This window comes from Budorcas taxicolor, chromosome 11 (genome assembly GCF_023091745.1).
Source record: "Budorcas taxicolor isolate Tak-1 chromosome 11, Takin1.1, whole genome shotgun sequence".
NCBI classification, from domain to species: domain Eukaryota; kingdom Metazoa; phylum Chordata; class Mammalia; order Artiodactyla; family Bovidae; genus Budorcas; species Budorcas taxicolor.
The window spans coordinates 137,578,967-137,606,322 of record NC_068920.1 but is presented as its reverse complement, the minus strand read 5'-3'; the positions used below and the strand labels follow the sequence as shown (position 1 = coordinate 137,606,322).

The following is a 27,356-nucleotide window of genomic DNA, read 5'->3' as shown; positions in this document are numbered from 1 at the left end:
AGTTAACGGATCAATTCAATTCATTCAATCCCAATTAAATACTAAATTAGATGATCCTTATTTTGAAATTTGACAAATTATGTTAATGTTCATCTGGAAAATGAAATACATCAAACCTAGGAATTCTGAAAAAGAGAAAGAGGGGAGATCAGCTCTACTGACAGTACACATTATGAAGCCACAACAGTTAAAACTGTATGATCAGAAAAGGATCACACAGCTCAGTGGAACAGAAATGAGTCTAGAAACAGATCTGAACATATATGGGAATTAAATTTATGATAAAGGTATCAGTGGAGGAGAAAAAAAAAGCTGATACATAAATGCAGGCAAATAGATGGGGAAACAATGAAAACAGTGACAGACTTTATTTGTTTGGGCTCCAAAATCACTGCAGATGGTGACTGCAGCCATGAAATTAAAAGATGCTTGTTCCTTGGAAGAAAAGCCATGACCAACATAGACAGCATATTAAAAAGCAGAGACATTACTTTGCCAACAAAGGTCCATCCAATCATAGGTATGGTTTTTCCAATAGTCATGTATGGATGTGAGAACTGGACTATAAAGAAAGCTGAGAGCCGAAGAATTGATGCTTTTGAACTGTGGTATTGGAGAAGTCTCTTGAGAGTCCCTTGGACAGCAAGGAGATCCAAACAGTCCATCCTAAAGGAAATCAGTCCTGAATATTCATTGGAAGGACTGATGCTGAAGCTGAAACTCCAATACTTTGGCCACCTGATGCAAAGAACTGATGCTGGGAAAGACTGAAGGCGAGAGGAGAAGGGGATGACAGAGGATGAGATGGTTGGATGGTATCACCGACTCAATGGACATGAGTTGGAGTAAATTCTGGGAGTTGGTCATGGACAGGGAAGCCTGGCGTGCTGTAGTCCATGGGGTCACAAAGAGTCGGACACGACTGAGTGACTGAACTGAACTGAAATGCAGCTGGGAAAACTGGAGAACAGAATTATTTAGAATAGCAAAAGACTGGAGATGGATGTCCATAATTGCGATTGGTTACATAAACTGTGATATATCTGTCTAATGGAATATTATGGTATAGTGAACGTTAAGTAGGTCTGCATGTGCTAATAATGTGGGTGTTCTAATTCTGTTTATTCTTTGAAATAAACTGGTTGGAATTGTGAGTAAAAGGGAATTAGCAAGCTTCAAAGGAGACATTCTAAGCCTTGGGGCTCATATGTTCTCTGGACTTTTTATCCTGAAAGCACAAAGGTAATTTTGTTTGAAAATTAGACATCACTGAATAATGCAATCCCCACTAACTACAATTTAACAATTCAACTCCAAGCTAATTTTTCCCTCCAAGTAACATTTAACCATGTTAGTAAATAACCAAACCAACTACTATCAGGGATTTGGTTAAAAAAAATGATTCTAGGGAATAATGTGAGGTCAGTACATTTAATCCTAACCCTCTAAACCTTCTGCATTTATAATGGCACCAGAGATAAGAGAAAATATTCAGAATAAGTCCTTTCAGGTGCTACAAATTCTTCAGGAAAGTAAAACTAAATTGTGTTCTATTGTACTCTGCTCATAAAAGCAGGAAAATATGCTAAAACACATGACAAACATTTAAAGTGGGAAAGTTAGAAAGAAATGCCCCCCCCACCCCCCACTCCCCGGCCAATCCACAGTAAGCCAGAACAATCAACTAATGAAAATAATCTGTTTTCCAAGAAGTCTGGTAAATGTGCTCTGTAAGGTTTCAAATTTATTCACTTCAAAATAACGGGCTTCCTTATGTTTAGTAAAATGTCCTCAAAGATTTAGAGAATATAAATGGTTAATACAGTTACTGTCATACTAAAACATGTACCATACAGATTCCATACTAGTTATGTAACCCACAGCACCTAAGGAACTTTGGACTGATCAAATCAGTTGGCAGAAACAGGAAGCAATTCATTACTTTGTATAAACGGTCCATTACTGTGACCCGTGTTAAACAAAACTACATGCAAAGAAAAACTCTAAAAATACACGAGTGACTACAGGCTTACATTTGGTTGATCTGTATCAATAACAAGCTGAGATTTAAAGTGCACTATGAAATCATGGGAATGTACCGAAACAATAAGGAAGTTCTAATGTGCGCTCTGAATGCATCATTACCTCTTAATAATATAAGAAGACCAAAGATTGTTTATCACAACTAATATTTAGTTGACTAGGCTGGTGTTCCTCTCTTGCCTTTGGAGAGCAACAGTTATTACCTGTTGGGTGAAACTTAGACTTTTCCTACAGATCATGATGATAATTTCAATGAAATTTATAGTCCAAATGTGATAGGGAAAGGCATAGTAATAAAAATTTCTTTTATTCATGTAGAAACCTATTGGCAAAAAAAAAAAAAAAATCACTGAGGTCAAGGAAATATACCTGATTTTATAACACAGCTGTGCAGAGAAAGTTTCCAAATTTGTGTACATGACAAAACATTTTCTTACGTTACTGTCTTATTAAAGAAATGATTTCTAGACTGGCCAATTCATCCTATTCTAAGGAAACAATTTCATATATTTCACATTCTCACTTGAAATCTAAGAGTCAACATTTGGTAATGAAGCACAAATATGTTTTCTTGACTAGTATAGGAAAGTAAATATACACACTATGACTTTTTATACAGGGTACATTTGGGGGACTGGAGAGAGTATTTTGATGTTTATTTTTCCTGAATTTATTATTATTATTAATGATCTTCCAGAAAGGAAGTTAGGAAACAATTTGAAGTATAGCCATAAGGTAAGGAGCATGAAGTTCAGGTGTGGTTTGTATACAATTTGTTTCATAAAATAGGCATTTTACTTTTAAACAGAGTAAAATCTACAAAAGACACCTTCAATATACTTATACTGTTCAGATAGCTCATGACAGATGCATCCATTTTTCTGGAGAGCAGCAATGATGTCTATCTGTTATGACTAAATGAAGCCATGATAACATCTTAAGAAGAAGAATGGCATCACTGCTACTTTCCCTATTTGCTTATCAGCTGAGCCCATTATCACAGTAGGGTACTTCCTACAAGTTGAAAACAAGAACACATAGCACACAGCTTTTCCTTTCACATGACTGCCAACATCGTTAAGACATGTTAGAGAACATGCAATAAAAACCAGGCAGCATTCAAAGATAAAGTTGCGAGTAGTCAAAACACAGACCTAGGAATAATCCTCGTTTATCTCTTCTCCCCAAAGGCCACGTTTTCCTCTCCTTAGGATAAGGCTATTCAGCTCACTGAATTATATGTATGCAGTTTATGGCTTCTCAGGCGGCTCAGTGGTAAAGAATCCACTTGCCAAAGCAGGATATGGAGGTTTGATCCCTCAGGAAGATCCCCTGGAGGAGGAAATGGCAACCCGCTCCAGTATTCTTGCCTGAAAAAAAATGGAGTCGCGAAGAGCTGGACCTAACTGAGCGATTGAGCACAAGCCTGCTGCAGCTGATAAGCTGAAAAGTCCATTCTATTTTAACGATCAAGAGCTTGCTTTTGGAGATCTTATATTCGGTTTTAACAAGTTCATACATCAGTAAGACAGGAATATGCCCCACAGCAGGAAAGTGCTTAGAATAACAGCAGTAATGGTAGTTTACTATCTTCTAGGAACTATGCTAATGTATTTTATATACATAATCTCATTTAATGCGTAACCTTATCAAGTAAGTTTCTTTTTCCATAGATGAGAAAACTGAGATTTAGTTACAAATGCGTAACCTTATCAAGTGAGTTTCTTTTTCCATAGATGAGAAAACTGAGATTTAGTTACAAAGTGATAAAGATGAATCCAAGCACGGAAACTTCAGAGCACATTGTTGTTATTGTTTAGTTGCTAAGTTGTGTCTGACTCTGTGAGACCCCATGCACTGTAAACTGCCAGGCTCCTCTGTCCATGGAATTTTCCAGGCAAGAATACTGGAGTGGGTTATCATTTCCTCCTCCAGGAGATCTTCTTGATCCTGGGATCGAAACTGCATCTCCTGCTTCGGTCCACTGAGCCACCTGGGAAGCCTATGCCATCCATTAATTACACCATATACTTGCAGACAAAAGAATTTCTTAATTATTATTGTTTCGTGACATAACTCTTTGTGGTTGAAACAACTGCTACCATTATTGTTAGAAATAGGCCAATATTTACAAGTGTTCCAAATCATTCAACTTCAGAAAGAACCCTAAATCCTAAGAAGGAAGACCCTTCAAAGTCGATACTGAAAAAAATTACGCCACTGCAATGTTTTGCATACGACAGATGACATTCATGAGACTGACCACTTTTACCATTTTTTATTCATGTGAATTATATTCAGATCTTCTAGGACAGATTTTTCTACACTTTAATTACCCAAATATAAAAAAAACAAAAAAGCAATTTCATGCTTTTAATCTACATTTCAGGGCTACAAATTACAAGGAACACTTGCATATCTGTGAGAAGGAAATGGCAAACCACTCCAGTATTCTTGCCTGGAGAATCCCATGGAGGGAGGAGCCTGGTAGGCTACAGTCCATGGGGTCGCAAAGAGTCGGACACGACTGAGCGACTTCACTTTCACTTTCACACTCACACATTTGAAACATAGCTTCAAAATCTTCCTACAACCCATGCTTTTCAAGCTTTTGTCATTTTATACACTTCAGATTTATTTTACTTTGAATGTAAAATGTTCTTCTTCTCAGCTTAAAATCTCTTGGAATCTACTTCCTTTTGAGTCTTTCAGATTCAAAATAACTAAAAACTCAAACAGAAGACTAACGATGCTCAACTGCTCTGGAGTCCAGCAATCTATCACAGAGCCCCTGTTATTCTGAACTGAACAGTGTTTTCCAGGGAGCCCCAGAATTCAGTGAATGGTGACAATAGCAAAGCCACCCTCACGTCTACAGCTCTGATATTCTCACAACACCACCGTGGCCTCTGGCAACATCAGCTTTCTCTTGGTTTATAACAGCAAAGCTACACAGGATCTGAAAGAATGGCTTTGCTGACCAAAAATCTTACTTGGCAATTCCTTAGGCTTGGAGTGGGAATACCCTATGCAGGTCAGGAAGTAAAATCCTGAATTACTTGACGATGGAGTTGGGGCTTTTCTAAGTTAGAAACTCCAGTCTTTAAAAGCTTGACCCACTGGAGAGGGAGGAGTCATTCATTGGGTTTATTGATTGTTTTCTGGCGTGTTCACTTGTTCATTCATTAAAGACATATCAGCACCTACAATACACCAGACGCTGTGGTGAGAGCTGGAGGCAAAACAGTGAACAAGACAAAGAGTCTCTACTTTTAGAGGACCTGAAGTCTAATGGGAGAGAGATTACGGCAAACACACACTAGGCAGGCTAGTGGAAATAAAAGTACGTGAGAAGCACAAAATGGGCACGAGAAACCTCTTCTTCATCATGGCTTAGGAACCTTTGAAAAGGACCATGGAAAGAGAAATTATCTGACAAACATTCACTGAATACCTGCATAAGCAAAGTGCTGATGACAAGAACTCGGGGTCAGCCAGGGAGATCAGTAAAAAAGATTCTTCCCCATTTAACTTTGATGAAAGATGCTGTGAAACATGTATACTTCAGTTCCACACACTAAAATACCACTGTGTGCTTGTATGAAGACAAGGCAGTGGTATCCATCACACGGTTTCACACTAGGGAAGGCTCCACGGCAGGGCACACGCTGGGGGCAGGGCAAAGCACCAGACAACAAGGGATTTCTGCCATAGAAGCTGTCTCAGGAAACCCTCCGAGCTCCTCAGAAGTCAAAAGAAAGGCATGGATCATGGCAAAGCACGTCCCACTTTATCTGGCGGCAGGCAGATCCAACAGTTGGGGAAGCTAAGACCCCATGAGATAGAGGTTAAAACTTGGGAAAACAAGCTGTTAACTTGCAGCAAAAGGTTAGGACCAAATAACTGAAGGAAGTCCATAAACCCCAATATCAGCTTTGATCATAAAATAAGTAAGAATCTGTCCTCCTTTCAATTCAGGAAAAAATAACAAAGTATCAGAGATGTACCTATCTTATCTTTTCCCTCACAGGTCTCTGAAGGGGGTGCTCTGGCTCCCATTGTCACCCAGACACACCAGCTCCCTGAGCGGACCAGCCCTCCTCGTGTACCCACAGTATTTCCTAGGGTTAGCCGCTCCCCACTCTGGCTCCTGAGTCTCACCTCGGCCTCACTGCACTTCTAAGGCCTCCGCTCCTGCAGAGCACAGAGAAAGGCCAAGTGCCTCTGGGAAGGCCTTACTGCCCCTACCAGCCTGCATTCCCAAGCCTTTACACATTCCTGCCAGCTCTTACTATGCTGCACCTGACATCCAAATATCACTAATTTATCAATTAAAAATACCCCATGGTATCTGAAAATACTGCATGATGAAAATAGGAATCACATACTCTGTTACCAAGTTCAAATTTTAGTCACCAGCTTAAAAAAACTAATTGCTCACTTCAAAGGGCCATAATATATCTAACTCTCAGTTAGTTCAGAGAGATATATACATTATATCTATGTACACACATGCACACACAGCACACATACACTGACTCTCCCCATTCCCCTCGTGTGTGTGTGTGTGTGTGTGTGTGTGTGTGTGTGTGTGTGTGTGTGTGTGTGTGTGTGTGTAGGGGGCAAATAACAAAGAAAATGAGGTAAAATAATAACAGTAAGTCAGGATAAAGTGTATATAGCGTTCTATGTACTATTCTTATTCTTGTAATTCTTCAGTAAGTTTGAAATGATTTCCACACAAGGTTATAAAAAATGAAGCACAGTCCACCACTGCCCTCTATCCCCCAGCCGTGGCACTTCTAATTCCTTTATCTTGCTGCACTGTTTTTATCAAGGTCGTCTCTCTCACCTTTGAACATAATAATTTCTATGTTCATTATCATCTCCCCCTGGCAGACTGTGACCTCTAAGAGGGCAGGGCTTCTTTCCTGGTTCATGGGAGCCTTAAGTCCCCACCAGGTACTCCATGACAGTGCAAGGTCACAGCACGCTGAACAAATGGAAGGCTGAGGGGCAGCGCCCCCAGGTCCACTGCCTCACCCAATACCCCCCAGCAACTCCCCTCCCCGGCCACAGTTCAGGGCGGCAGGTTCATTCTGTACACAAGTTGAAGGAGAGAGTAGGGAAAGGCAGGGGAAAGGGCCGTTCATGGACAGGAGGTCTGAGGGAAAGCCCAACATGAATGCTGACACTTTCACCAGCCTCTCACACTGCCTCACTTCAATGATGATGCTTTCGGGCAGGAGATTTGAAGACTTTAAGGGAGAAACTGAAGGGCTCTAGAGAAAGAACGCAGTGATAGTGACACTGGGAAATAACACCAAAAAAAAAAAAGGTCAGGACACCTATCCCATCACGCTGTTGTGAAGCTGCTTAGTTGACAAGGCCCATACCCACACAAACCTCCTAGGATTTCGGGTGCTTCATTCCTAAATGTGAACAGATAACAAAGGAATGTCAGACACTTGAGGAAGCTTCTATCATAGATCAACATAAGCAAAAAGTGATAAAGAAAATTCAGAATGAATAGAGACAATGCATGATACAGCAAAACCCCCAAAATTTGCTTTCCTCAGAGAGAGAGAGAGAAACACCCACAAAGTTAAAAAAGACTCCACAAAAAGGGAACAAAGAACAAGAAATTATCTGTATGAAGGCTGAAATCAAAAGTTTAATTAGATGGATTCCAAGATAAGGCTGGGAAATTATCCATTTTGCATCATACAGAACTTTAAAAGAGTGAAAGATGAACAATGGAAAATGAAATCCATCAGCAGAATCTTTTCTGAAGGTTTAACATGTAAACAATCAGAAAACAAGCAGGAAAAAAATAGGAGAAAAGTTTTCAGGATGTAAGGATGCCAGTTTCCAGATTAAAAAGGATAAACAGCCCAAGGAATGTCATCACAAAACATAATAATGTGGATAAAGTGAAGATTCCAAAACTGTCCAGAGAAAAAACAGGTCACATGAAGGACAAAGAACTCGAAATGGCATATTGCTCAAGGCAAAGCTTGGAGAATGGGAAGCTAGGCAGAAGCAGTAATGGCAGTGATGGGGTTGGGGGATGGCACACTAGCCTACTGCAGAGCCATCTGCCTGCCAAGAACAATTAGAAAAGCTGGAAAAAGTTGCTTAGTTTTTTTTTTTTTAAAGTGTCTTTGGAAGTATCAAAGGCAGAAGAGACCTCAGTTCAGTTCAGTCGATCAGTCGTGTCCGACTCTTTGTGACCCCATGAATCGCAGCACACCAGGCCTCCCTGTTCATCACCATCTCCTGGAGTTCACTCAGACTCATGTCCATCGAGTCCGTGATGCCATCCAGCCATCTCATCCTCGGTCGTCCCCTTCTCCTCCTGCCCCCAATCCCTCCCAGCATCAGAGTCTTTTCCAATGAGTCAACTCTTCGCATGAGGTGGCCAAAGTACTGGAGCTTCAGCTTTAGCATCATTCCTTCCAAAGAAATTGCAGGGCTGATCTCCTTCAGAATGGACTGGTTGGATCTCCTTGCAGCCCAAGGGACCCTCAAGAGTCTTCTCCAACACCACAGTTCAAAAGCATCAATTCTTCGGCGCTCAGCCTTCTTCACAGTCCACCTCTCACATCCATACATGACCACAGGAAAAACCATAGCCTTGACTAGATGGACCTTAGTTGGCAAAGTAATGTCTCTGCTTTTGAATATACTATCTAGGTTGGTCATAACTTTTCTTCCAAGGAGTAAGCGTCTTTTAATTTCATGGCTGCAGTCACCATCTGCAGTGATTTTGGAGCCCAAAAAAATAAAGTCTGACACTGTTTCCCCATCTATTTCCCATGAAGTAATGGGACCGGATGACATGATCTTCGTTTTCTGAATGTTGAGTTTTAAGCCAACTTTTTCACTCTCCTCTTTCACTTTCATCAAGAGGCTCTTTAGCTCCTCTTCACTTTCTGCCATAAGGGTGGTGTCATCTGCATATCTGAGGTGACTGATATTTCTCCCAGCAATCTTGATTCCAGCTTGTGTTTCTTCCAGTCCAGCATTTCTCATGATGTATTCTGCATAGAAGTTAAATAAGCAGGGTGACAATATATAGCCTTGACGTACTCTTTTTCCTATTTGGAACCAGTCTGTTGTTCCATGTCCAGTTCTAACTGTTGCTTCCTGACCTGCATACAGATTTCTCAAGAGGCAGGTTAGGTGGTCTGGTATCCCCATCTCTTTCAGAATTTTCCACAGTTTATTGTGATCCACACAGTCAAAGGCTTTGGCATAGTCAATAAAGCAGAAATAGATGTTTTTCTGGAACTCTCTTGCTTTTTCCATGATGCAGTGGATGTTGGCAATTTGGTCTCTGGTTCCTCTGCCTTTTCTAAATCCAGCTTGAACATCAGTGAGTTCACGGTTCATGTATTGCTGAAGCCTGGCTTGGGGAATTTTGAGCATTACTTTATTAGCATGTGAGGTGAGTGCAATTGTTCGGTAGTTTTAGCATTCTTTGGCATTGCCTTTCTTTGGAATTGGAATGAAAACTGACCTTTTCCAGTCCTGTGGCCACTGCTGAGTTTTCCAAATTTGCTGGCATATTGAGTGCAGCACTTTCACAGCATCATCTTTCAGGATTTGAAACAGCTCCACTGGAATTCCATCACCTCCACTAGCTTTGTTCGTAGTGATGCTTTCTAAGGCCCACTTGACTTCACTTTCCAAGATGTCTGGCTCTAGATTAGTGATCACATCATCATGATTATCTGGGTTGTGAAGATCTTTTTTGTACAGTTCTTCCGTGTATTCTTGCCACCTCTTCTTAATATCTTCTGCTTCTGTTAGGTCCAGACCATTTCTGTCCTTTATCGAGCCCATATTTGCATGACATGTTCCCTTGGAATCTCTATAATTTTCTTGAAGAGATCTCTAGTCTTTCCCATTCTGTTCTTTTCCTCTATTTCTTTACATTGATCACTGAAGAAGGCTTTCTTATCGCTTCTTGCTCTTCTTTGGAACTATGCATTCAGATGCTTATATCTTTCTTTTTCTCCTTTGCTTTTCGCCTCTCTTCTTTTCACAGCTATTTGTAAGGCCTCCCCAGACAGTCATTTTGGTTTTTTGCATTTCTTTTCCATGGGGATGGTCTTGATCCCTGTCTCCTGTACAATGTCATGAACCTCATTCCATAGTTCATCAGGCACTCTATCTATCAGATCTAGGCCCTTAAATCTATTTCTCACTTCCACTGTATAATCATAAGGGATTTGATTTAGGTCATACCTGAATGGTCTAGCGGTTTTCCCTACTTTCTTCAATTTAAGTCTGAATTTGGTAATAAGGAGTTCATGATCTGAGCCACAGTCAGCTCCTGGTCTTGTTTTTGTTGACTGTATAGAGCTTCTCCATCTTTGGCTGCTAAGAATATAATCAGTCTGGTTTCAGTGTTGACCATCTGGTAATGTCCATGTGTAGAGTCTTCTCTTGTGTTGTTGGAAAAGGGTGTTTGCTATGACCAGTGCATCTTCTTGGCAAAACTCTATTAGTCTTTGCCCTGCTTCATTCCACATTCCAAGGCCAAATTTGCCTGTTACTCCAGGTGTTTCTTGACTTCCTACTTTTGCATTCCAGTCCCCTATAATGAAAAAGACATCTATTTTGGGTGTTAGTTCTAAAAGGTCTTGTAGGTCTTCATAAAACCATTCAACTTCAGCTCCTTCAGCGTTACTGGTTGGGGCATAGACTTAGATAAGTGTGATATTGAATGGTTTGCCTTGGAGACGAACAGAGATCATTCTGTCATTTTTGAGATTGTATCCAAGTACTGCATTTCGGACTCTTTTGTTGACCATGATGGCTACTCCATTTCTTTTGAGGGATTCCTGCCCGCAGTAGTAGATATAATGGTCATCTGAGTTAAATTCACCCATTCCAGTCCATTTTAGTTCGCTGATTCTTAGAATGTCGACGTTCACCCTTGCCATCTCTTGTTTGACCACTTCGAATCTGCCTTGATTCATAGACCTGACATTCCAGGTTCCTATGCAATATTGCTCTTTACAGCATCGGATCTTGCTTCTATCACCAGTCACATGCATAACTGGGTATTGTTTTTGCTTTGGCTCCATCCCTTCATTCTTTCTGGAGTTATTTCTCCACTGATCCAGTAGCATACTGGACACCTAATGACCTGGGGAGTTCCTCTTTTGGTATCCTAATGCTAGAGACAAAGGAAACTCTGAGAAGTGTGCTGAAACAGTTCTTTTTAGTCATTTACCAATTTGCAGGCAATGGCTATATGGCCAAGAAATTGAAGAGTTTCTGGAAATCTTCTGTGGCTCAAGGGTCAAAACTTGGGCGTTTGGTGCCCATTAAAGAGAAGGCATGCTGGGCTCTCAGTGGGAACTACTAATTGGCTACCCCTTACAAGCAGCGCTGTACCAGGCCTCACAAAGATAGCCCTGATTCAGCCCCATTCCTGATCGTATTAAAGTGATTGATCCTCATTATAACTGCTGTGCTAAGTCACTTCAGTCTCTTTGTGACTCTGTGGGCCACAGCCTGCCAGGCTCCTCTATCTATGGGATTCTCCAGGCAAGTACACTGGAGTGGGGTGCCATGCCCTCCTACAGGGGATCTTCCTGAGTCAGGGATGGAACCCACAACTCTTAAGTCTCCTGCATTGGCAGGCGGGTTCTTTACCTCTAGCGCCACCTGGGAAGCCTGACTATAACTGCTAGTCAAAAGCAAAAATAAATCTCTCTAGAGGAAGACAGAAGCCTCATATTGCCTTAATAATTTTTCATATATCAATATAATTAGGTATTCAACTGAAGAAAGCAGTGATGGTTTATTTCAGTGTCAACTTGTCTGGGTTATGGGGTTAGCAGATATTTGGTCAAACATTATTCTGGGTGTGTCTAGGAGGGTGTTTTGGATGAGATTAACATTTGTGTCAGTAAGATCTAGTAAAGCAGACTGTCCTCCCCAATGTTAGTGGGCCTTACCCCATCAGTTGAAGGTCTGAGGAAAACAGAGGTCGAGTAAGAGAGAATTCCTTTGGCTTGCTGACTGTCTTTGAGGTGGGACACTGGTTTTTTTCCTGTCTTTGGACTCCAACTGAAATACTGGCTCTTCCTGGGTCTTGAGTTCGCCTGTGTTTGGACTCAAAACTTACACCACCAGCTCTCCTGGGTCTCTAGTTTACTGACTCCAGTTTTTAGGACTTGTCAGCCTCCATAACTGTGTTAGCCAATTCCTTATAGTTAGTCACTTTCTATTGGTTCTGTTCCTCTGGAGAACCCTGACATACAAACATACTGAGGAACAAGACAACGTAACTGAAAACAAAGAAGGAGAAAGCAGAAAAGAAATGTATAAGACAAGACACTTAGACAGTGAAATTATTAGATACAGTTTTCATTTATTTTTATTTCAAATATGTCATCTCTGAATTTTTACTTTTTAAGAATAAAAATGTACTTTGAAACACTGTTGACAGTCCAAAGGAGAAAGTCAGACATGAACTTCAAAATAACCATGATTAACACGATCACAAAATTAAGTGACAAGATATAGCATTTTAGGAAACGGTAACTATGAAAACAATAAAATGGAAATTCTATAAGCAAAAAATAGAATGAATGAAACTGAGAATTCAACAGATGGATTTAAAAGAAGTATATTTATAGCTGAAGAGAGGGTTACTGAACTAGAAAATAGGGAAGAACAGCCAGACTGAAGCAGCGAGAGAAAAAAAGTTACTATGTGAAAGTTATACCTCAATTTAAAAAATAAGCTCAAAAATCTAATATGGAGAACATATAAATATGTAATACCTATAATGCAAGTTGGAATACACAAGAATTTTGAGAAAAAGGGTTATAAAGGAGGGACAGTAAAAATGACTGGGAAGAATTCACAAAGAAGTTTGCATTGAGATGACTTGAAATGGTGGACAGAAGCCATCTGTTAGGTGTGGTAGGAAAAACAGAAAGGAAGTGGACATATGAATTATTAATACGAGGTAATAATGGTAATAATAGGAGGGAGTACTAGGTGTGTACAGGGCAGGCGTAGGGACTATGACCAAAGGGGACAAATTGAGGCCACCTCCCTCAGAGGACCTTGAGAATTCCCCTGGCACCCTGATGATCAGAATCAGCCCCAAGATTTTATGAAACCACTTCTGAATCCATGTCAATCAGCATTCATACAACATGACTGCCCTCTGCAGTAGGCACAAGAAGCTCCTCAGCACTTTTCTGAGGGTAGCAAGTTATGAAAGAGGAAAAGGCTGACTCTCTAACATTCAGCTTGACTTACACAGAAGCGCCCACAACTATGCGGGTGAGGAGATACAATTATTGGTTGCAGTGGAGTTTCTGGACTGTCTACAGACTTCATTCGTGTGTTGTTTCCTCTGGTCTCTTATGACTGACAATGGGAAATTATTTACTGTCTGGTTTCCGAGGAATGGGTTGTCAGAAACAGTGCTGGCCTTCAGTCTTAATCCATTTGTCAGTATATCTCCCCGATACCTGATAAAATCTAGCTTCTTCCCAACCAAACACAATTGGTCTGAATTGGCTCAGATCGTCAGATCTCAAAGCAACCACATTTCGTTCTTGTGAAGCATCTTTCATTTAGTGCCTGCTAGGCTTTTTCCACTTCAGGGAATTTTTTGAGGCCTACATTGCATATTGTTCACAGATTTTCCATAATAGCAAGAAGGGAGGGTAGACCAGCCTCATGCACACAGGGAAACCATATTAAAGAGTCTTTTCCTTTCTTAACCTTCACATTCATAGTTCTCATCTCCACAAACTGACAGACTTGCAGAGAATCTTCTGGCTGGAATAAACAATAGCCACAAAAAACCAATTTCACAGAATTTTGCTCATCTGTTTCCACTTTCTGCTATGTTATCTCTTCACTGACTGCTATGCTCCATCCACTGGGGCTCAGAATCTGTTCTTCTGTGAACATCCAGTTCATTGGCATAATAAGGTCTGAACATAGCAAGGCACGAGCTATGCTTTTTAGACCTGTATCCAACCAACTGCCAAGTTATTCACAAAGACAACAGCTTTGACTTAGCATGTGCCACTTGCTCGCTCACACCCCAGGGCCTCTTAAAGTCCTAGCCATTATGAAACTTGCAGTCTGATGAGATTTGAAATAGGTCCGCTTCACCATAGCAGCAGGATTGAACAATGATGCTGATCCCAACCTGTGATTTTGTTATCACATTCAAAAATTAATAACAATCATGAGGCAAGCTAACAAGATATACACCGATCCACAACCCAAATTATCTTGTGAAGGGGGAGAAGGCAGGGTTTATTAACAACAACAAAAAAAATGTTTCAAGGAATGGAAAATGCCTAACTAATTGAGTGGAGTTCAGTTCAGCTCAGTTCAGTCGCTCAGTCGTGTCTGACTCTTTATGACTCCAAGGACTGCAGCATGCCAGGCTTCCCTGTCCATCACCAACTCCTGGAGCTTGCTCAAATTGAATGGAGTAGGATGAGTTAAAAAGCTAGGATGGCTGCTATTGAGAATGCTGCTACTGACTGTGAGCTGCTATTGGTTTCAGGGGTGGGTTTTCCTGCAGAGAAACCATGAAGTTGATGCTACCCTTTTTTTCCCCCTGTGATTGTTATCTCTTGCTGTGGAACAAGTTACCAAAAACTTTACCTCTCTGAACCAACTTTCTGTTATGAAGTCATAAAATCAAACTGCTTTTTTAAAAAGGAAAGAAAACATATAACCATTATTACAAAAATATGTGCCATTAAAAGAAAATTTTAAGGGTGAAAATCACTCCAAAACACAACATTCAAATACAGCCTCTGTATTCATTTTATTTTCAAGCTTTTAAATGCATGCTATCTCTTGATATATAGTTGTGCTCTACATTCTATTTATTATTATTATAGCATCCTTAATATTCTACAACTATTTTTCATGTCTTAGAATGTCTTTTGAAAATATGCTTTTAATAATTGCACATTCCATATTCAAACTTTCCCTCATAGTTGGACATTAGGATGTTTACAATTTTTGATACAATAAATAATATTTGTACATAAATGTGTTCTTTACTTTTGAGATTAGTTTCTTAATACACATTCCAAAGAAAGAATTAGTAGGCTCAAAGGCTATGAACACTTTTCATAGGAATTATTTTTTTCTGGTAACACATGATCATTGTAAAAAGTAGAAACAATATAGTCTCCACTTCCTATACACCCTTACTTCTACCTCCCCCAGGGACAACCACTGTAAGCCACATGGTATTTACCTGTTCAGACTTTCTAAAAATGCATACAGAGGTAGACACACACAACACTGAACTTTTTCTTTAAAATACTGAAATAGCAGCAACTCATTTTGATAACGGTTGAGGTACATTCATCAAACATCGAGTACTACCATAGTCAATAAGGTCACTATTAACTACTACCATACACTAGTTTATTAAGCACTGTGTCATACACTGTGCTAAGTACACCTTTCTGGATAGACTTTATTCTAACTCTCCCTCAGTGAATTATCTGTACATGTCCTTTGTACCTTTATCTGAGAAGCTGCTATTCTTTTTCCTGATGTCCACAAATTCTTTTTTAATAATAAGACTAGTTAGTGGCTGAGAACATGGACTCTGGAGTTAAACAAATGTGGGTTCAAATTCTAGTACATCCCCGATTAGCTGTCTAACCTTGAACAAGTTACTTCTGTCCTTCTAAGTCTTAGTTTCCTCATGTATAAAATGGGAAAAGAACAGCCTCCTTCAAGAGTTGTTGAAATAATTAAGTAAGGTCCTTAAATTATAATTATAGTAATACGATAAATAATTATAGTAAAATGGCTAATAATAATTTAATCTTTAATTATACTAAATATCTACAAGGGAATTAGATATCTTAAATACATCCTAATAAATGACAGTACACTTAAAAAAAAAACTTTTTCGTTACCTTCCTGAAATTTAAAAATATATTAACTTTTATGATTGGAAAGAAAAGCCTTTAATTTAAAGAAAGGACTCACAAACCAACCGTAAAACAACATTCTAGGGACTAAGAAAATCTGAATATGAACTATATTAGATAATACCATTAATTTTGTTAGGTGTGATGACATGGTAGTTATATAAGAAAAAAAAATCCTTCTTAAAAGATGCACAGTGAAGTTTTTAAGGGTGAGATATGAGGGCTTTAATTTATCTGAAAATATCTGAAGAAAAAAATAGGTAAAGAGAAAATATTAGTAGCTATGTTACTTCAGATAATGGCTATCTGGATATTTACTATACATTTTTTTCATTTGAAATTTTTCATAATAAAACTTTTAAGTGATCAATTTTAAAAGACGTCTCTTTTTCCTTTCCATTAATATTAGTTTAGGTGATAATATTCACACTTCTACCAAAATGGACTGCAACTGAAGAATATACCTTAAACTGCTTAAACACCCTTCCCAGGTTATGCCTAAGTTTCACCCGTACAAGCTGGGGCACCAGTGATTAGATAAAGGTCCTCTTCTGTCACTAGGAGAATATTCTCAAAACTTGTTACAATGCCACATATATAATTACTTCATTGCCTAAACATATAAAAATACAGACAGTGGAGTTTGCTGGAATGCAGAAAGTCTCTGCGAAGCATATGACTGAGAACTTACATACAAAAAAGCAGGGCTTAAATCAGCATCCACTGACAGACCTCTGCCACCTTGCTGCTTAAATCTTGGAACTTAAGACTTCAAAGAAATGAGAATGAAATACAGTCCCATCCCAGGCCTGAATCATTGAAATGAGAAAATCTGTCTTGGTAATGCTGTTTCCCTGTATCAACACCTTTACTCAAGGGGACTAGCTGTACCTGTGGATAAGATCCTAGGTGCAAAGAACTAGAACACATGAAATACAGACAAGAAGATGTTTATTTTAGATAACTTGATAAACATTCCTCTTGCTTCCAAGGAATGATATGAGAAGACAGAGATGACATGCCAAGAAAAGACCAAGGACAGATTTAATTGTCCATAACATCTTGAACATTCTACATTCCAACCTTTTGGAGAAAGTTCTAGTTCTCAAACTAGAGCATGCAGCAGAATCACCCGCATGTGTGTGTGCTTAGTCGTGTCCAACTGTTTGTGACCCAAGGACTGTAGCCCACCAGGTTCCTCTGTCCATGGGATTGTCCAGGCAAGAATACTGGAGTGGTAGCCATTTCCTTCTCCACGGGATCTTCCTGACCCAAGGATTGAAGCCAGGTCTCCTGCATTGTAGGCAGATTCTTTACCATCTGAGCTACCAGGGAAACCCCAGAATCACCTACAGTACTTGTTAAAAACACCGATTGGTGGGTCCCAGGCCTAGAGTTTAAGATTCTTAAGTGGTGCCGAATAATTTGCATTTCTATCTGATCCCTGATGATGCTGATACTGCTTTGAGAACTACTGGCTCAGATGGATGAATCTAAAGCCTTATGTCATCAAATATATTCTACTTACAACTACTCCTGGACCAAGAAGAGTGCTTAGTTGCTCAGGAGCATCAGACTCCTTGCAACTCTATGGACTGTAGCAGCCAGGCTCCTCTCTCCATGGAAATTTCCAGGTAAGAATACTGTAGTGGGTTGCCATTTCCTCCTCCAGAGGATCTTCCCAACCCAGAGATCAAAACTGTATCTCCTGACTCTCCTGCATTGGCAGGCCAATTCTTTACCACTGAGCCACCTGGGAAGCCCCAGGAAGAGGTGGTGATAAAATGTGTTTAAGCAGGAAATGTAAGGCTTTCTCTGGCTAGTAGCCACTTCACTTCATCTGCCCTATCTGTAGTAAGATAGTAAACATATCTCACTAACTCCTAATATTTACCGAACTTTTAAGAGGATGCGGAGAATTTTCCGTATCTGATAGTCTATCATGGACCACAAATACTAAAATGGCTCAATTTTTAAATCTGAAAAGTGTTCAGAAATTCTCAGATGAAATGCATTAGATAAAGTACTAAGTATTAACATGCATGAAGAATGTCCTATTATAAACTCCTGTTTTCACTTTCTTGCAGCTTTCCAAAAAATTAGCCCTTTGTGGTGAAATTTTCCATGCTTGGTTTCAGCCCAAAGGTGATTTTTTTTTTTTTTGCAAAGTTTGAGAAAAATATATTAAATAGCTTTTGAGTTATGAAAAGATGAAAAAAGCCCACACAATTTTTCCACTTTGAAAGCAATTTCAGGATTTTTTTTTCATATGTAGATAACTGAAAAAATGGCTGAAGCTGAAACTTTCCATGTGTCTAGTTTTCAACAAGGCAGTCTGTGGGTAATTCAGAAAAGACAACGTGTGTGTGTACACACATAAACAGACAACAAATATGTATTTAAAATATATATACATGATTAGAAAAATAGCATTTCATCATAGTCTGCACAAACTTTCCCTAGAATAGGGGATTTATGAGAGTCTTTCACAAGCCAGAGTGGTTGTTGACTGCCTGACCCCTGTGGCTTTCTTGCATGGGGTTCACTAATGGGTCATGTAGACACAACTGTAGAACTACTGTGCACTGTGTTTGCAGAATCTTCCAATTCCCTTCACATTCTATCCTTCCTTTTGCCCCAGCTCAATTCTAGGTTTCTGCTTCACTGTCTTTGGAGTTTAATTTCTGCCCTTGCCTGTGCCTCAGTACCAACTCCCTTGATCTTCCATGATCCAGACATTCAGCCATGTTCTTGCTTCTCCCAGTTCTCTCTTACTTCCCTCAAAAGCATCCACCCACTTCCCACTAAAACTCTCCTTGTGTATTTGAAGAACTCAAGTCTTAAATAATTAACAGTTGGAACCTTAAGTTTAGGTCAGATAGGTTTTGATGGTTTGTCAAAGCAACTTGCTCTAATTATTTATAATCATAACTTTCTTAACTAACTCACGTGAAGGCCAACGATAGGAAAGCTAGAGAACAGAATATAAAGTCCTAGTTTTGCCATTTACTAGCTAACTAACATATAGATAAGATATAACTCCTTGGAACTTTGTTCTCCTTACCTGTAAAATGGGAAAAGACTAGGTTGTTAATAACTTTGCTACACGTGAACATGTTTTGTAAATTTCAAATGAATGTTGGATAAACTGTATTAGTAATGATAATAACTTCAATTTTTAACTGTTTCAAGTTTCTGGGCTCATATGAAGAACCAAGCACAAGGCCACAAAAACCCTTTTGCAAGGACATGAAGATTGAGAAAAATCCAAGTATTCAAGTGTGTAGGCTTAAAGGACAAAGAGGAAGAAATCTGTTCCAATAAACATTTCTATTTCATTTTCAGCATCTCTCTCTCTGCAAGGGCTATTCCCACCAGCAGAAGCTAAATTCTCTACCACTTACAGGGAAAAGATATTTCCTAGACCAACTTGTCCCTTAAGTTATCATCTTATCTTCTCCACTTCACTGGCCAATTCCTGGAGCACCTAACTTTCTTCAACCTCCTTCTCCTATTATTTCACTAAAAATGTTCTCTTCTAGGTTATCAATGACCTTCCGATTACCAATACCAGAAGCTTTAAATTTTCCTTCTCTTCAACTGTAGTTACACTCAACTTCTTTACCTTATCCCAGTTATCTACTCCTACCTAACACACCATCCTCAAATGTATTGTTTCTGATTCTATGGGTCAGGAATTCAAACAGTGCTCAGCTAGACTTTGGCTCCACATGGCACAGAATTGGGTCACTTACTTGGCTGCTTCCCATAGCAGATGGAAAGTTTAAGAAGGTTTCACTCACTTCTGGGGCCTCATGATCCCCTTCTGGGTGGCCAGCCTGGGCTTCCTCATAGTTTGGTGGTCTCAGGGTTTCTAAACTCTAATTTGGCATTTGGCTTCCAAGAGGGAGAAAATGCAAGCTCCCAGTCCCCTTAAGGACTGGGCTTGGAAGTACCAGAACGTCATCTCCTCTATATCCTATTGGTGAAACCAGATCACGTACCCAGCCCAAATTCAAAGGGGAAGGGAAGGAGACTCACCTCCTGAGAAAGGAATGGCAAAGAATCTGTGATCGTCTTTAATCTACCACATTCCTATGCCTTTCAAGACATTCTCCTTCCTCTTTCCTTCACTTCTGTGGCATACCCTAGTTGAGGTTAATGACCTTCAAGTTCCTTACCTCGACGTACAATAAGATATACATTCTATATTGTAACCTAGGATTTCAACACATACTCATAAAAACACATACTCAAAAAACATTCCACAATACATACTTTTATAACAATAAAATTAATATTTTCCATTCTATTTTATTTTGCTTTATTTTACTTTTATTATTTTTAAATGCTGTTTTATTGTTTACAAACATATGTTTCCCTTCTCAGAAGAGGACTGTACTCCATGGCCTCCCTGCTGGTAGACTTGTTCATGTGAGTTTCTCTGTCCAGTGTAGTATGAGGAGTGACAAATGTCACTTCCAAGCAGAGGTTTTAAACTGCAAAGTGTGGCTCACTATTTCCTCTTTATTCTCTGCCATGAGAAGCTATTTCATCAACCTGGGCTCTGGAATAAGAGTGCATGGAGAGAATTACACGAGGGCAGCCTATCCTCAAAGAGTGATAAATCTTTATTGTTAAAAGCCACTGACACTGTGTTACCAAGGCATAGTATACCATATCTTGACTAATCCACAGGCTCCAACCCACTGAAGTGAATTCAGGACCCATTAATGGATTGCAGCCAATTGTCTGGAAAATTATTATAAATTTTGCCTTTTTTCTCTGCTTCCTCCTCTCCATCCTCCTTTCCATCAAATGAAGTCACTTTCCTAATATACATCTATGATCTGTTTCTTTTCTCTCTTTAACAATGTCCCTGGGTGAATCCTGTCTATTGTCTTCATTATTTCTCATCTGAACTAGCCAACTTGCCTATTCACTTGGTTGTTTACTTTTGATTCTATACTCTCTCTCCATTTCATTTCCTTTTCACTGAGAAGCTAATTTACCCAATGCATGACTATTATTATCACAGGTCCTTCAGTGGCTCCATGCTGTCCAGAAAAGAGAGTCTAAACTCTCTTGCACCTGCACTCTATCAGCCTAGGTTCTCCTGCCCCACTGCTCCCTTCATGCACACTGTGCTGCTTCCCTTACAGTGCCCAGGGATAAAAACTGTCTCTCTCTCTCTTTTTTTCCCATACATTTCCTACTGTTTAGAATAGATTGCAACTTCCACCTTGCCCAAAAAAATCCCCATCAAATTCTATTTCTAAATACTGACTCATCCTTCCTCTGCTCAAACACCTGCTCTTCAATGATGCTTTTGTCTGATCTTCTCAGTTAGAAGTCACCTCTCTTTTCAAAACACTCAGAGCCTCATGAGACTTCATTTTGCCTTCTGCTTCTTATCAATTAATCTAGAGACAGGACTCTTGACAACAGTTACTTTGAGAAATGAATTATCTCCTACCCTTCCCCCACCTCTGGATTATCTTGACTGTTGAACACAACTTAGTGTAATCATATAAATATTTCTCATGAGCATGTCTAACTCTGCAGACAAGTAGGTTCACCAGAACAGTGTAAGTATACCACAAGCCCAATGACCTCATTTCTTTCAGAGTATTTGAATTTATTTTTTTCCTAACGTAGATGAGATGTACTTCTGATTCAACACACAGATGAGATGATCCAACACGTTATTTTAACTCTTTCGGTAAAGTTTTTCAAGCTTCTTAGTTGTACTTGTGGTGTGTTTTGAGTATCTCGCTAAAATACTAAAATTTTGATTATCTACATACATCATGGGGATGCTCATAATAAACCAAAGAAAGTAAGCTATTATTTCTCTAAGAAATGTCAAAATCCATGTACTTATTTTGCCAGTTTTACTCTTATATCTTCATTTAAGATGTGTCCATTTTTTACTTGAAAAGAAATTCTATGATTATCTGTTTTCTCTATTTGCAGCAAATCAGTAGCAGCAAAGTATAAGTAGGGAGGAGAAATGGTACCTAACACTGACAGAGGAGATGGAATAACTATAAAATAAACAGACATGAGAATTCTTTCTTAAAAAAGCACTGTCATCTAAGAAATTTCAGGACATGGGCAAAATCTCTTTAACTGTATTTTACTGTATAATAGTATCAAAATGACATCCTTGAATCATTAGGGAAAAGTTCTTCTATAATCAACATACATTGTTGAAGAATGCAGATAAGTTAAAAATATGTTTTAGACAAGTTTTTACCCAAATGGATATAATGGTCTAGGGCTTTAAAGAGTAAGTTTAAGTAATCTGGAAATTTCATTTAGAGAGAAGGTATTTTTGCCAACCAGATAGACAAAGAAAGCTCTATGGTATTGTGCGTTTTCCCCAAGGAAGGCCAAATAATATAAAAAATTAAATTTTGAAGGATCTGGTACCCTTGGAAAGGGAGGAAGTGTTATCATTAAATGCCATATAAATTGTTAGAGGAAAACAAAAGCTAAATTACTTGAATTTCACTTTATGACTTAGTGCCCAGTTAAGAATTGGGGGCTTTCAACTCTCAACCTTGACTTTATGCAATTTTTTGGAAGAATCAGATGGCACATTTTGAACATACAGAAGACTGATTTAAAGGAAAGTTCTAGATAGTGAGATGATTACATTTTTATCCCCATGTCACCCCTTCTGCCCCACATTGATGGAGCAGTATTCATGTACTTCAGATGGTAAAGAATCTGCCTGCAATGCAGGAGACCGGGGTTCGATCCCTGGGGTTGAGATCCCCTAGAGGAAAGTATGGCACTCCACTCCAGTATTCTTGCCTGGAGAATGTAATGGACAGAGAAGCCTGGTGAGCTACAGTCCATGGGGTTACAAAGAGTCAGACAGGACTGAGCAAATAATACTTTCGGGTCTAATCTACTACTCCATGAGCTACAATGAAATGAGTTGCATATAGCTGGTTGTGTACACTCCAGGAACATTCCATACTACCTGGAGGCTCTGCCACCATCCAGAGATTTAGAGAACCATCAGATATATTCTTTAGATTTTCTTTATACCCACAGCTGGGCTTCCCTGGTGGCTGAGTAGTAAGAATCTGCCTGCTAATGCAAGAGACATGGGTTTAATCCTTGGATCAGGAAGATCCTCTGGAGAAGGAAATGGTAACCCATTCCAGTATTCTTGCCTGGGAAATCCTACGGACAGAGGAGCCTGGCGGCCTACAGTCTGTGGGGTCACAAAAGAGTTGGACATGACTTAGTGACTAAACAACAACAACATATCTACAGTTACTGTAATCATATCTTACCCTTAGAGTAAGACAGAGCCAAGGCTGAAACCTGGCAAGGCATTTTTCTCTCCATTTTTACCTATAAAATTAAAGATGGGACTTGACTGTCTCTAAAGATCCTACTAATTCATTGGGAAAGACTTTGATGCTGGGAGGGATTGGGGCCAGGAGAAGAAGGGGACAACAGAGGATGAAATGGCTGGATGGCATCACTGACTCTATGGACATGAATCTGAGTGAACTCCGGGAGTTGGTGATGGACAGGGAGGCCTGACGTGCTGCGATTCATGGGGTCGCAAAGAGTCGGACATGACTGAGCAACTGAACTGAACTGAATGGAATCTGAAATTGTGTTTATTTTGAATCATGACAGTGCTATTGAACAATCTTCCAACTATCTATTTCCTCCAGTTTCTTTTAAAAATTCTTTATTCTGGACATTCATGTCAAAATATATGAAGACTTATATAATTCTTAAATTATAATTTCTATATATAGAAATTATATATAGATATAATTCTACCAAATTTGCTTAAAGAAACAAAATTTTTAATATGAGATTTTTAAGAGTGGGTCAATTATTTCCTTCAGTATATTAAAAAATAGGTCAGATATTATGTGTAAAATATATAGTAAGTCTCTTAAAATCATTTTATGACCATAGTTTCCTATCATTAGTTACAAAAATATTATAAAGAACTGAACCAAAATAAAACCAAATAAACCAGCTACTAAGCTACACATATGCCCTCAAAAATCTTATGGGAGTCAAATATTCCAGTAAAAATAACATAAGAGATGGAAACACAAGTTTCTTATTATCACACTTCATATGTTGTAAAACATAACAGCTAACTTATTTTTGGCAAAATGATTAGGGATTGCAACACTCTGGCTAATACAAACTTATTTGATTGTCAAATACATCTTAAATGGAGCGTATCATGCTAACTTCAGGCATGCAGGCACTGTGCCGTCTGAGATTAGGCCAGAGACACTGAAATTTCAACACTTCAGTAGGGATCACACCACCATTATTAGCTGGGCCAGGTGTTTAAAGAGGGGTGTGTATTGGGGGGAGGACTTCAACAGTGCAGTTAATTGAAACCAGATAAAGCTTTTGAATAATAATTTAAAAAAAAATCATGCAGATGTTCACCCTCCTCCCCGGGTAACCTTTATGGACAATTCATTGCATGCGCTATTTTCTAGAGTACACCCTTTATAAGAAAACACAGCCTTTTGTGTTTCTCTGGAAACTCTATAATCACAGCATGAGTTATGTCTCCACAATTAGACTAGGTTAAGCTCATGTTTCATCTGCCTTTTCTCTTTCCACCACTATTCCTGCAAGGGCAGGAACACCTGAAAGCAGATCCTTAATGAGAAAGTGACAGAGCTGAGGAAGCTGCAAGAAGCTACACTAACTGTAAGATGCATGGTACTACTTCTTTCCCAACAGATATGTGAACACAAGCCAAAAAGAGAGAGAGGTTCAAAACAAAAGTGCTCAACAACGATTTTCAAATATGCACAGGAGAAGTTAAACATTACATGCAGAATGGATGTGGAGCAAATGAACAAAAACTGAAAGGAAAGATCTCTAGGTTAACAAATCGAAGGACTCAGAAATGGATCCTTTCTTTCCTATGTTTACAGAATGGTGTATTTGTCAGGGTTCCCCAGAGAATCAGACTCCAAACATTTATTATAGGGATTGGCTCACACACTCAGAGAGGCTAAGAGGTCCCACACCACATGATACCTGCAAGCTGGAAACCAGGAAAGTGAGTTGTATAATTCAGTCCAAGTTCAAAAATGTGAGAACCAGGGGAATAGGTGAGGCCAAAGGCTTGAGACCTGGAACTACAATGTCACAGGGCAGGAAAAGATGGCTGTCTCAACTCTAGGAGAGAGAAAGAAAGAATCTGCCCTTCCTGGAATTTTTGCTCTATTTGTGCCCTCAACTGACTGGATGATGCCCACCCACCATGATCAGGGCAGATCTTTTTCACTCAGTCCAGTTGAAATGCTGATTTTCTCTGGTCCTCACAGACATACTCAGAAATGTTTTACTAACTATCTGAGTACCCCTTAGACCAATAAGGCTGACATGTAAAACTAACCATCACAAATAATAATGCTATTATTATTTCAAACATGCAAGTACACTTTCAAAAATGGTTTTAAAGCTTTTGAAACACTTGGAACAACTAATAACCAAAAATAATACTTCATATCAGTTTGCTACATTTTATTTGACAGGACCAAGTTACTTCCTATACCAGGAAATGTATTCAGTATTTTAATTTATATATCCACATGCTTGACAGTACATCACACAAGTGAAATACTAACTGGGATAGTGGTGGGGTGGGCAGCCTCTGACTCGGCCCCCAGTGACCCTCGCCTTTTAATATTCATGCTTTAGTATACTCCACTCCCCTTGAGTTTGTGCTGGATTTAGTAATTTGTTTCTAACAAAGAGAATACTGTAAAAGTAGTGAGATATCATTTCTGTAATTAAGTTACGGTCTGTGACTTCCATCTTGCCAGCAGACTCTTTCTCTGGCTCTTCTCCCAGACTTACTCTGATGGGGCAAGTTAGAGAGGCCCACATTCTAACGAACTGAGGGTGGCCTCTACCCAACTGCCAGTGATGAGCCGAGGCCCTCAGTCCAACAAACTTGAAGGAGTGAACTGAGGCAGATTCTCCTCAATTCAGTTCTTCACATGAGACCATGGCCCTGGAAGACACTTTGATTACAGTCTCGTGAGAGACCCTGAACCAGAGGACCCAGCCAAGTTATGACCAGATCCACAGAAACTGGGAGAGAATAAATGTGTAGTGCTTTACACTGTTAAGTTTTGACCTGAGATTACTAACACAGTAGTTAACCTAATGACTGAACCAGTGCTTCCAGTTATTCCCACTATGATAATAATAGCTAATACTTATATAAAACCTTTAAGTTCTAGGTATCATTCTTTATATGAAAGAAAGTGAAAGTGAAGTCGCTCAGTCGTGTCCGACTCTTTGCTACTCCATGGGCTGTAGCCTACTAGGCTCCTCCGTCCATGGGATTTTCCAGGCAAGAGTACTGGAGTGGGTTGCCATTTCCTTCTCCAGGGGCTCTTCCCAGCCCAGGGATCTAACCTGGGTCTCCTGCATTGTAGGCAGACACTTCTACCATCTGAGCCGCCATTCTTTATATAGTTTCTCACAAAAGTCCTTTGAAGAACATATTACTATCCCCTTTTACAGATGAGGACACAGAGGTAGAGGGAGGCTCAGTAACTCGCCCAAGGTCACACAAGCAAAGTTTGACAGCAACTGTCCGAGCCTAGGTGTCTTGTTTCCAGAGCAGGGAGTCGTAGCAACCGTGCAAAGAGAACTGCTAAGGGCTAGGACTAGATATTATGCAAACAGTAACCTCATAAAATGGTACCAGAGGAGCTTCAGAGGCATAACAGAGATTAGAAGCCATGTTAAATGCTAAAAAAAAAAAAAGGCGGGGGGAAGCCTGCTTTCTGATTGAAATGCCTTATCTAGGGGCGGGGGGAAATAGAGTAGAAGCAATACTATAGTGAATGGAATGTGATCTAGAATTGATTGAATTCACACTTAAAATGAAATATATACTTTCTTATACCCAATGTGAGAAATTAACAGCCCCCTTTTGGTATGAAACACCACACCCCAGGAGGTTACAGTTCTACTTTTCCCAATGGCAATTATAAGTAAGAAGTTAAGTGTGTTAAGCCGGTGGGAAAAGGAGCAAATTTCTAGTGAGCTGTGAGGCTAAAGGAGATCAGTCCTGGGTGTTCATTGGAAGGACTGATGTTGAAGCTGAAACTCCAATACTTCGGCCACCTGATGCGAAGAGCTGACTCATTTGAAAAGACCCTGCTGCTGGGAAAGATTGAAAGCAGGAGGAGAAGGGGATGACAGAGGATGAGATGGTTGGATGGCATCACCGGCTCAATGGACATGGATTTGGGTGGACTCTGGCAGTTGGTGATGGACAGGGAGGCCTGGCGTGATGCGGTT

At 39.6% G+C, this 27,356-nt stretch overlaps 1 protein-coding gene across 1 annotated transcript in view; it reads right to left on the bottom strand.

Moving 5' to 3' along the window:
* Positions 1 to 27,356, bottom strand: part of LDAH (lipid droplet associated hydrolase) — a 93,047-nt gene that overhangs the window by 31,963 nt on the left and 33,728 nt on the right. The gene's annotated exons all lie outside the window — the stretch shown is intronic.